The sequence below is a fragment of the Staurois parvus genome, unplaced genomic scaffold (genome assembly GCF_062004578.1).
Source record: "Staurois parvus isolate SC_StPar_1 unplaced genomic scaffold, SC_StPar_1.0 ptg000155l, whole genome shotgun sequence".
NCBI classification, from domain to species: domain Eukaryota; kingdom Metazoa; phylum Chordata; class Amphibia; order Anura; family Ranidae; genus Staurois; species Staurois parvus.
The window spans coordinates 30153654-30164994 of NW_028317951.1; the positions used below are offsets into that span (position 1 = coordinate 30153654).

Consider the following 11341-nt stretch of genomic DNA (forward strand, 5'->3'; position numbering starts at 1 on the left):
ATATTGATTGGGCAGAAGGAACAGCTCAGCTCATCGTTTCTTAAATGTCTTACAGCAGGGCTCAACAATTCCTAGACACCAGGTCGCCATGGTGACCAGAAACTACGTCCTGGCGCCTGAGCCCCCGCTAGCCCACCCCGCATCCTTGGCCGGCTTCTCTCCCCAGGGTTCCGGGACCCTTTGAGTCTCCTCCATCCTTCCCTGTACACAGTCCAGGTGAAGCTCAGAGTCCTGGACAGCCCAGCAAAAGCCGCACTGCCCCCCGGAAAAACCACAGGCCCGCCCCCCACCACAGAGGCACCCCTGCCGGAGAGCCCATGGAGCGGAGGACATGGCCTCCCACACCGACCACCCCATCCATACCACTGGACGAGTGCTCCGAGGGCGTCCAGCCACACACCGATGCCGGTCAATGCTGCCTTTCACTGTAGTGGTGCTCCCCACTGGAGGACCAGAGTCAGCGGGGACACCAAGTCCCGCCACCTGTGTGACAGCAGACAGCCCCACCTCCAGCACAAAGCCAACCCCCCAGCGACCCACAACAACCAGGCCACCCCTCCTGGCACCAGATTATCTCCATCGACACCATCTGCAGGGGCCACAACTGGACAGATGAAAGCAGTCACATTGCCCCCACTTGTCACACTGCCCCCCCACCCCCCCAACCGTCAACCTGCTCCCCCTCCTATGATGCTTCCCCCTCCTGTCCCACTGCTCCTCTCCCGTGATGCTGCTGCCCCATTCCACTGCCCCTCCCCACCTGGCTGCTAACTTTTTTAGATGGCTCCTAGATTCAAAGCAAATTCGTCTTATAGGACAACTTCTTGTGCCAACTGGTGGATGCCCCAACTAGAAATAATGCATTGCTGAACCTATTACAAATGACACAAATCTGGTCGCAGATATGGAAATAAGGGACAACCTAGGAAGCAGTGATCACAGGATAATTACATTCAACATAAAACATAGTAAAAATGAGGTACATGGGCAATGCAAGAACACAATTTTAAAAGAGCCAACTTTACTAAGCTACACTCAATACTTCAAGATATTAACTGGGACCAAATCCTAGAAACATTTAACACTGAGGAAAAATGGGGGTACTTTAGGAACATATTAATTAGTGGTATTAACCAGTGCATTACAATAGGCAACAAATAGAGTTAAGATTATACCTGGGTGGCTAAACTTTAATATGAAAAAACATATTAAAGAGAAAAAATTACCTTTAAAAAATATAAAGGCAGAGAGGTCTTTGTTGGCATTTCAATAAGAAATGAAAGAACACAATCAGGGTGGCTAAGATAAGACCATGAGAGATGCATAGCGGAGGAGAGTAGAGAAAAAAAAAAGTTACATTATTCAAATATATTAAAATTAAAAAAGCAAAAAAAGGACAGAATATATTGGCTCCATTAAGAATGATGAAGGGAAGCTGGTTATAAATAAGGCGAAGGCAAATGTACTAAATACATTCTTATCCTCAGTTACTAGCTTTACTAAAGAAAAGTAGGGGTATAGTAACCATGTCTGTATCATTAGGAAAGAATCATAGAATGTACCCCAGTGGCTTACAGAAGCCAGTGTCCGAAAAAAAGCTTTAAAAGCTTAACGAAAATTAATCACCACGGTCAAATGGCTTACACCCGAGAGTTCTCAAAGATCTTCGTATGCTGTTCATTAAAATAATGAATAATGGCCTGGCTATGATCTGACTGACAGGAATGGTACCAACAGATTGGCAAAGGGCCAACATGGTACCAATATTTCAAAAAAAAAAAAAAAAAGTAGAGATATATATTATACAGGATATATATAGCGCCAACAGTTTGCTCAGCGCTTTACAATATAACGGGAGACAATACAGCAACAATGCAGTTCAATACAAGAGGGTTAGGTACCTGGAAACTACAGGCCAGTCAGTCTAACATCAATGGTACGTAAAAACTCTTGGAAGGGATAAGGGACTATATTTAAGATTTTGTTGATGAATATAGTCTGATTAGCAGTAATCAGCAAGGCTTTATGAAAGGTCGTTCTTGCCAAAACAATCTATTAACATTATATGAGGACGTGAGCTGCCATCTAGCTAAAAGGAAAGGCGGTAGATGTGGTATATCTGGATTTCGCAAAAGCATTCGATACAGTCCCCTAGAAATGCCTAGTTTACAAACTGAGGTCTGCAGGCATGGACCATAGGGTTTGTACATGGATAGAAAACTGGTTACAGAGATGGCGATTAATAGCGTGTACTCAGGCTGGTCTGGAGTGGTAAGTGGGGTACTCAAGGGCTCTGTCCTTTGGACCAATTCTATTTAATTTATTCATAAGTGACAGAGGTTGGCATAAATAGCTCAATCTCAGTGTTTGCTGACGATACAAAAATAAGCAAGGCCATACCTTCATAGCACAATAGAGAAACTTTACAAGACCTAATTTAAAAAAAAAAAAAGTGGGAAACTAAATGGTAAATGAGGTTTAATATTGAAAAATTTAAAGTAATGCATCTGGGGGCTAAAGAAATGAATGCAAGTTACTCACAAGGGGGAGAACCTCTGGGGAAATCTAGGATAGAATAGGATTCTGGGACTCCTAGTAGATTTCAGGTACAGCAATTGCATGCAATGCCAATCTGCAGCAAGCAGAATATTAGCCTGCATAAAAAAGGGTATTTGCTCCAGAGAAAAAAAAATAAAAAAATCCTGCAACTTTATAAAACTCTGGTTCGACCACATTTGGAGTATGCCGTCCAGTTCTGGTCACCAGTCCTCAGAAAGGATGTACTTGAGCTGGACAGATGGTGATTCTAACATTAGGAATAAACTATTCACTCTCAGGGAGTACAAGAAGATGCAGGGCCACTGAATGAAACAGGAGAAGCGGTTTAACCTTACACTGCGCAAGGGGTTTTTCACTACCAGGGCGGAAAGGATGGGGAACTCACCTGCACAATCAGTGGTGTCAGCAGGAAGTATTGATAGTTTAAAAAAAAAAAAAAAAAAAAACTTGCGCATCTTAGCGAGCACAATATACAGGGATAAGGGATAGGATTTTTTTACATGAACTGCATAGACTAGTGTCTTTTTCAACCTATGTAATGAATACTGTAAATGAGTGACGAAGGCAATTTTGTTTTTTTTAAATTATGACAGCTAGCGGGAGGGGGGGGGGGGGGGAGGAATCCCCGCTAGCTGTCACAAAATTTCAAGACATGTTACACCTAGCACTAGATCAAGATAGGATTTAGTTAAGAATAAAGTGAGGTGAGGGAGAGATACAACTAGTGGGACATTTTTTTCCTGCAATGCAGGGAATGCATTAAAGTAGAGAATGTCTACCTTTTATAACCAATTTAAAGTGGTTCTAAAGGCTCAAGATTTTTTTACCTTCATGCATTCTATGCATGAGGGTAAAATCTTTCTGTGTGCAGCATTCCCCACCCCACAAAATACTCATCTAAACCCCCTCTTGATCCAACGATGTGCACTGAAGTCTCCAATATTCCGGGACTCCCTCTTCTCATTAGCTGAGCCAATAGTTGTGAATGGACACACGAAGCAGCGGGTGCCCCCATAGCAAGTTGCTTGCTGTGGGGCACCAGACAGGAGGGAGGGAACAGGAGAGCCTGTGGGGGGGAGGAGGAGGAAGAGGAAGAGGAGGATCCAGGCTGCTCTGTGCAAAATCACTGAACACAGCAGGTAAGTATAGACATGTTTGTTATTTTTTCTTAAAAAAAAAAAAAAAAAAAAAAAACACACCTTTAGAATCACTTTAAGATGTCAAGGAACCAGGCAATGAAAGGATTAAATCATTTTCTTTTTTTTGACTCCACCAAGAACCAGCAACCGTTTTAGCAGGAATATGAATGCAGTTTCAATCTTGCAGGTTTTTGAAAATACAGACAGAAAAAAAGAGCCAGGAGCGCAAACCTTTTGAGAATACATACAAACATCTGAACCAGTTTTAATTCCTTAGATGCTCACTGCCATCTAAGCAATTTTACCAGACAAGTGTAAGGGCTCATTCACACCATGTGCCCCGACCTACAATAATTTGCACAGTGCAAAATGTGGTGCAGCTCTACATGGAAACCAATGTTAAAACTTAATTGAAAAAGCTGAAGTTAGAAGCTGATTGATTACCGTGCACAGCTGTACCAGATTCTGAGTGCTTCTGTTTTAGTAAATCAATCCCATAGAAACTATTGTTTTCTATGTGCCCTGTTCACACTGCAGCACTGTGTTGAGATGGGTTGCAGCACAAAGCATAAAAATGCAACAGAGATGCACAATTTGTATCGCCCAAGACATGTAGTTCTGGGCGTCAAGCAGGTATTCTTTCTCCCCATTTAGCCTGCTGAGGGCAAACGGCAGGTTTCCTTATGTTTTTTGGCCCACGCACATGCGCACTTCCCTCATGAACCCCGGACTCCGCTTGCTTATCTGCAGGCCCGGGATCGGTGCTGCGAGTGCCGCCAGAATTTTTCTAGTACTAGACCTGCTCAATACCATTAAATTGATGACCTATAGGAGGCTTTAAAAGTGTCCCCTATAAAAAAAAAAATAAATAAAAAAAAAAAATAGGGTACTAAAGTTTGTCGCCATTTCATGAGCAAACGCAAATTAAGAATTGACATACTGAGTACCTATTTACTTGGTACAACCTCATCTGTTATAATTTACTAAACAAATGGGCAATTATGGGTTATTGGCTTTTTCTGCCCTAAAAAGGAACTTTAGTGTCCTTTCACAAAGGCGTTCCATTATTTTTCACCAGTTCAGTCACATTTTTTTTTTTCAAAGAAAGAACGGGTGCGTTTACATCCATTTTTTTCAGCCATTTTTGGCCCGTTGATACCCTATTCACATCAAGCCCGACTTTGAAATCATGCGACTTTGAAGTGGCACGATTTCAAAGTCAGATGACATGCCGATTTCAGGTGTGATTTGAAAGACATGTGAAGTCAATTCACAAATGGAAATAAATAATTAAATGCATGCGGCAATTAAGTAGTGGTCCAGGCATGCGGTATGTACTGTATCTGTCAGTACTATCATGGGTTGTTAAGGAATGGGTGGCCGCCGAGTCCATAACAACCTATAAGCCATCAGTGGTGTTCCCCACTAACAGCTGAATGTAAAAAAAAAAAAGAAAAAAAAAAAAAATTGTTGGCAATCAAAAAATAATTTAACAAAAGGCGTGGGGTCCCCCCCCCCTCCATCCATACTAAGCCCTTCGGAACTTGTGTGGATGTTGAGGGGAACCCCCACGCCAAAATTAAAACACACAAGCCATACCAGACCCTTATCCAAGCATGCAGCCCGGCAGGTCAGGAAAGTGGGGGGGGGGGAGGTGACACAAGCGAGTGCCCCCCCCCCAATGAACCATATCAGGCCACATGCCCTCAACATGCAGGGGTGCTCTGGGGCACAGGGGCTCCCTGCCCCCAAACCACCTTGTCCCCATATTGATGGGGACAAGGGCATTTTCCACACAACCCTGGGCTGTGGTTGTGGGGATCTGTGGGCGGAGGGCTTATCAGAATCTGGAAGCCTCCTTTAGTAAGGGGACCCCAAATCCTGCCCCCCCCCCCCCCCCGTGAATGAGAATCCCGTCGTCTGACTGCTCCGCTGGCTTGACAGTTCTTAAATATATAAGGGGCGGAGCCGTCATGTATGTGCCCCCGCATGACATCATTGACCCAGCATGCCCCGGTCGATGTCACATGGGTGGTGTCACAGAGTGGCCCCGCCCCTTATATATTTAAGAACCGTCAAGCCAGCGGAGCAGTCAGACAGCCAGGAGCCAGCGTCGGGGGCAGAGTTTTTTTGTTTTTTTTTCGGGGCAGCAGCAGGCCTCCTGATTGACGTTGGATCTACTTCAGGGGACATTCTTTTATTTCCTTCTTTTAATAAAGGACTTGTCAAAGACTGTCTCCTGTCTTTTTCACACACATTTTTTTTTGTGAATGGGTAGCGTTACCATGTGCCCCATACTCATTCACAAGGGGGGGGGTTAGGGATCTGGGGGCCCCCTTGCTAAAGGAGGCTTCCAGATTCTGATAAGTCCCCCGCCTGCAGATCCCCACAACCACAGCCCAGGGTTCTGGAGAAGAGGCCCTTGTCCCCATGAGCCAATCAAAGACGCTGAGGAAGAGGCTTAGCCTCTAAACGCTTCAGCCATTTGGAGGTATATAGTTCCCTACAAGACACCTTCCAGGGAGACTGGACCATTCTATTTCATATGATGTGCCTTTGATTTTTATCTTTTGTGAGTATATCACTTTTTATACAATAAACCCATTTTTTAAAGGTAATGCACTACGCCTGTGCGCCCTCTGTTTCTTGGCATGCTAAAATGATTGTTTATATGTGTACACAAAACCCAAAAAAGGGCTCCAGCAGCAAAAGGGATAAGATAAAAGTTCACCTTTGGGAACATGTTCCACCTGTTTTAGGGTGGAACATGTAAAACGTTCTTGCTCTGGCAGTGGCTCGGCGATCTGCTGCCTCTGTGTGACAGCAGTAACGGGAGAAGTTCCCCATACCACCTTTCACTTTTTTAAAAAAGCGTGGATGTGCGGGGCTCCGCCCACATCATTCAAAGTTCTGTGAATTAATCAACTAGGAGTACCAACATCCTTCGCGGATTTCAGCTTGTAGTTCTCAATGGACCTGTTGAGCACTGTGGCAGTTCATTGATTCTTCCCGTCAGTGTGAAACTGCCTGCCTGTACGATCAGACAGATTACACTGACAGTCTGCAGAAGTCCTGCATGGCACCAGTGGTCTTCTGATCGCTGATACAATGCTTTACAGGCTGCTTAAAAAAAAAATTTAAATGCACATTTTTTTTTTACCAGCAAAAAAAAAAAAAAAAAAATGTCCATTTATTTATTCTTAAAAGATGAACTTATCCTTTAATGAAGCAGAAACCAGAGGCTGATTTGGCACCCCAGTGTTTCCATGTGCAAGGGTAAACTGAGGGAATAACTTTTTTTTTCCCTCTCACTGGAGCCAGCACCTTATTTACTTGCTCAGCAGATACGTTGAGATCTTAGCGTTAAGAGCCCAATACTCCCCATACCTGATGAGCACCCAATCAGTGCTGGTCACACTGCAAGGTCTCTCCTCTCCCTGCTATTTCCCAGGTGTTGTGCTGGTGATAGGCAGGGAGGCGAGTAGGATATAAACAATGTTAAAAACATTAAAAGTTTAAGTCACCATAAAGCCCCTTTTGTTTTTAAAAGCCATTGCCATTCATAAAAAAGCACCTCAGACTTAAGTACAGCTTTTGTTAAAATGTTTTTGTTTTGTTTTTTTTTTTAATCAAGACAAGTAGATTGTCATGAGGGACAAGGAGATTGGGACCCTCCCATTTAGTCCTTGGACAAGTAGTATTTTTTTTTTTTTTAATTTTCACACCCCTGTGCAGATTTTGCATTTTTAGACATCTCACTTCACCACAAGTCCACTGCAGTGTACAGTCAGATGAGTGAAATATTTGTGGTGTTTCTATAAAATTTTAAAAGAAAAGAAAGTAAACAGTGCCTTGAGTTTTAGCATTGCAAGGCACAACCCCTTACTGCTGATACACATCAGACACCAGCCTGCAAACTGAACTAGCCCATTTTAGCATGCAAACTGGTGTGAAGGAGTCCTAATAAGCAGGGAATGAACTATAAGGCTCCATTCACAACAATGTATTTTTTAGTGCTTTTTGCAAACACGCACTACAATCCATTTAACATGGTTTCCTATGGAACATGTTCACATCTATGCTTTCCTGAGCTACTGTGTTTTTTGGAAAGGGCCAGGGACTTCAAAAGCAAAAAGCAGTAAATGCATGTAGAAAAATGCAAAAACCAATTGCGAAAGGCACTACAAAAACAGACAAAAAAAAATAAAAAAACTTCATAGATGTGAATGGAGCCTTACAAACAGTGGTTTTCTGTTTCACAACTCAAACCCCCCAAAAACCTGCATAGAGTTTTTAGACAACATCCACATCTCTGGTCAATTCTCCTGCAAACAACTAGTTTTCACATTTCTTGAAGTACAGCCTTGTGCAAAAAAGACTTGACACTGTAATAGCTTTGTAGCTTCATGAAGAACTTGTTTGGCTACACAATGTTTACCCAGACACACTAAGAACTGCCACAGAATGCTTGCATCACAGTAAGAAATTAAAGAAATGTTTGTAAAACTTTCACTACCAAAAATAAATAAATAAAATCAGGCATGCTTAGAAAATGATACAATTTGACCACTTGAAAGAAAACAAACTCGTTCTAAACTAGTCAGTTCAAAATGCAGCTATGTATAACTGGAGACCATAGTAGAGCGAAGAGTGTTACAAAGAAAAAAAAATCTCTTAATAAGCATTTAGTCCATTTGCATCCATTAGACACAATTAGAAGGCTCTATGCACACTAGTATTTTTTATAAGCTCAAAAACTGCTAGAGAAAAAACACTGGATGAAAAAAGGCTGATAATAGCATAGTGTGTTTACAAGAGTTTTATTAACGTTTTTAGAGTACATGAAGAAAATTTAAAAACCATTTTTGTAGCGTTTAGGACACAATTTTTAATGCTCAAGTCGAAAAATGCTTCTAGCATAAAATAGTGTGCATGGACACACAGGATATTAGGAATAGAAAAAAAATATAAGAATTTCTAGAAACTGAAAAAAACACTAGTGTGCATGGAGCCTAAATTTGAGCAGCATCTCTAACAAGAAAAAAAAAAAAAATCTCCTTCAGTTTTGGATTTAGTATGGCATGGTTTGAACTCCTCTTGGGTGTTATGCCACATCTGTCCCATTGGACAGATTTCCTATCACTTCCTGTCCAATAGAAAGTGCATATTGCTACAAAGAAGATGCCGTAATGGTAACAAGTGTCCCCATTAGAAAATGTAGGTACATTCACACTCCCACCAGGCAGCCTTACCCAACACAGTCCCAATACACAGACAAGGTAAACTGCCATATGTCCCATTTATTAAGTTCACACCACAGCATTGTACTGGTGTGTAATGGAGGAAAAAAAAAAAAAGTAGGACACGCTGTGTTTTTTATGGAATTGTTTGTCAAACATCACAGCGCATCCCAATGCGTTGCAGTGCATAAAGAAGAATGAAACATAATTTTGTGACATTTCAATAAAGTTACAAAAAAAGGTAAACAATCGAATGCATTCTAATAACACATTACAGCGCACACCAGTGGCCTGGCAGTAATGCAAACAGCTGTTATGAATGGGCCTTTACCCATCACCCCCTGTTCCAGTGACAGGCAACATGTTAACTCCCCATCTGGAGGAAACAAGAAAACTGAGGTGAAAGCCTGGTGGACTGCCTTTTAAGTGGTGGGAGTTAACATGTCTTGGACCAGTGGGTGGAGCTCTGCGTCCCATGGGTTGTCCTGGAAGACAACTTGAGAAATGTTAGATTTCTCAGATTACGGCTCACACGGGAGGCAATCTCTTACATCCTCTGAAAAGGTGGTCTATGGTGGTTTGCTTTTCAGAGGGAAAAGAAGTGTGGGTGCCAGGTATTCAGCAGGCAATGCTGCCATATCCTATGTACATTTTTTGTTAAACTGGTTCCAAAGTCTAGATGCTTTTTTTCCTTAATACATTCCCTGCATCAATGTAAAAAATGTCCCACTACTTGTTGTGTCCTGCCCATACCTAAACACTTAAATGGCTCCTCCATCGATACAGTGCTCTCCCGTCTGCTCCCTCTTCCTGGTCTCACGGGAGACTCCAAAAGCAGTGGGAACCATAGGCTCCAGCTGCTGTCAATCAAATCCTACTAGGAGGAAGCAGGGGATATGGCCAAGCTGCATAGCTGTCTGTAGACACACAAAGCCTGGCTCGGGAGCATGCCAGTTCGGGTGCCCCTCAGCACATAGCAGGAAAGGAGGTGTGGAGAGCACTGGCAAGTCCAAAAAAAAAAAGGGAGGAGGAGATAAGGGACTGTTGCACAGATCAGGTAAGTATAACATCCTTTTTTAAAGTGGTAGTAAAGTCTTAATAAAAAACTGTCCCCCTGCAAGTTAATGGCATAATGTGCTAGGATGTACCGCATACTAGCACATTATGACCGACTTGCCTGCAAAAGAGATACCTCCAGTGGTGTGCCGTCACCACTGACAGTGCTTCCTTCATCACCTTCCAGGTTTGCAAGCTCCAGCCGTCTAAATGGCCAAGCCATGATGACGTCACTTCCGCGCATGTGCACAGAATCACGGTTGTGGCAAGGCGCTCTGGACTGGAGGCACATTCGGTGTGCCCTTACTTCAGAGTGCAGCATGTATTTACTGGTGACATCTCCAACTGCAGAAATAGTAAATATTTCATAGGAGTAATTCCTTGTACCTACAAGCAAGCTTTATTAGAATCCTACCTGTGGGTGCAGGTGACCAAGTGGTGTTTACTACTTCTTTAACCGCTTGCCCACCGCCCTATAGTAGAGCACATGCACAGCAGAGAAATACACAGCAGCATGTCTCCCTAGTAAAACAGCACACTTAACCCTTTGATCACCCCAGATGTTAACCCCTTCCTGCCCAGTGTCATTAGTAGTTTCAGTGCCTTTTTTTTAGCACAGATCACTGTATTAGTGTCACTGAGATGTCAGTGGCAGTTAGATCCCACCCAGTGTCAGAATGCCCGCTATAAGTCGCTGATCACCGCCATTACTTGTATAATAAAGAAAACTCTAGTATATATACACCGCCATTTGTAGACACTATAACGTTCACGTAAACCAATTTATATGGATTCGGTTTTTTTGTTTTGTAGCAAAGACATGTAGCAGAATACATTTTGGCCTAAATTCATGAAGAAATTTGATCTTTTTAATTTATTGGATATGTTTTCTAGCAAAAAGTCAAAAATTGATTTTTCTCAAAACTGTCGGTCTGTTTTGTTTATAGCGCAAAAAATAAAACCTGCACAGGTGATCAAATACCATCGAAAGAAAGCTCTAATTGTAGAGGGAAAAAAAAAAAAAGGACAAATTTCAATTGGGTGCAGCGTTGACCACACAATTGTCAGGTAAAGCAATGCAGAGCTGTATTGTAAAAAAATGGCCTGGCCAGGAAGTGGGGTAAATAGTCTGGAGGGGAAGTGGTTAAATGAGATGATAACCTTTACAAATCACTTTAAATCCCAAGGCCAGTTTCGTACTGAAATATCATTCTGCAACTGCCAGCCAGGTTGTAGCAAGGTCCAATTGAGCCCAATGGGCAAGTTTGATTGGCTGCGGCATGTGTACTGCATTGGGTGGGCGGACAGGACGCAGATCATGTTTTTACCGCCTCTTTGGCCCCCGTG

The 11341-nt window shown here is 42.7% G+C and overlaps 1 protein-coding gene across 16 annotated transcripts in view; it reads right to left on the bottom strand.

Moving 5' to 3' along the window:
- DLG1 (discs large MAGUK scaffold protein 1) overlaps positions 1 to 11341 on the bottom strand; it is a 321932-nt gene that overhangs the window by 309631 nt on the left and 960 nt on the right. The window lies entirely within an intron of this gene.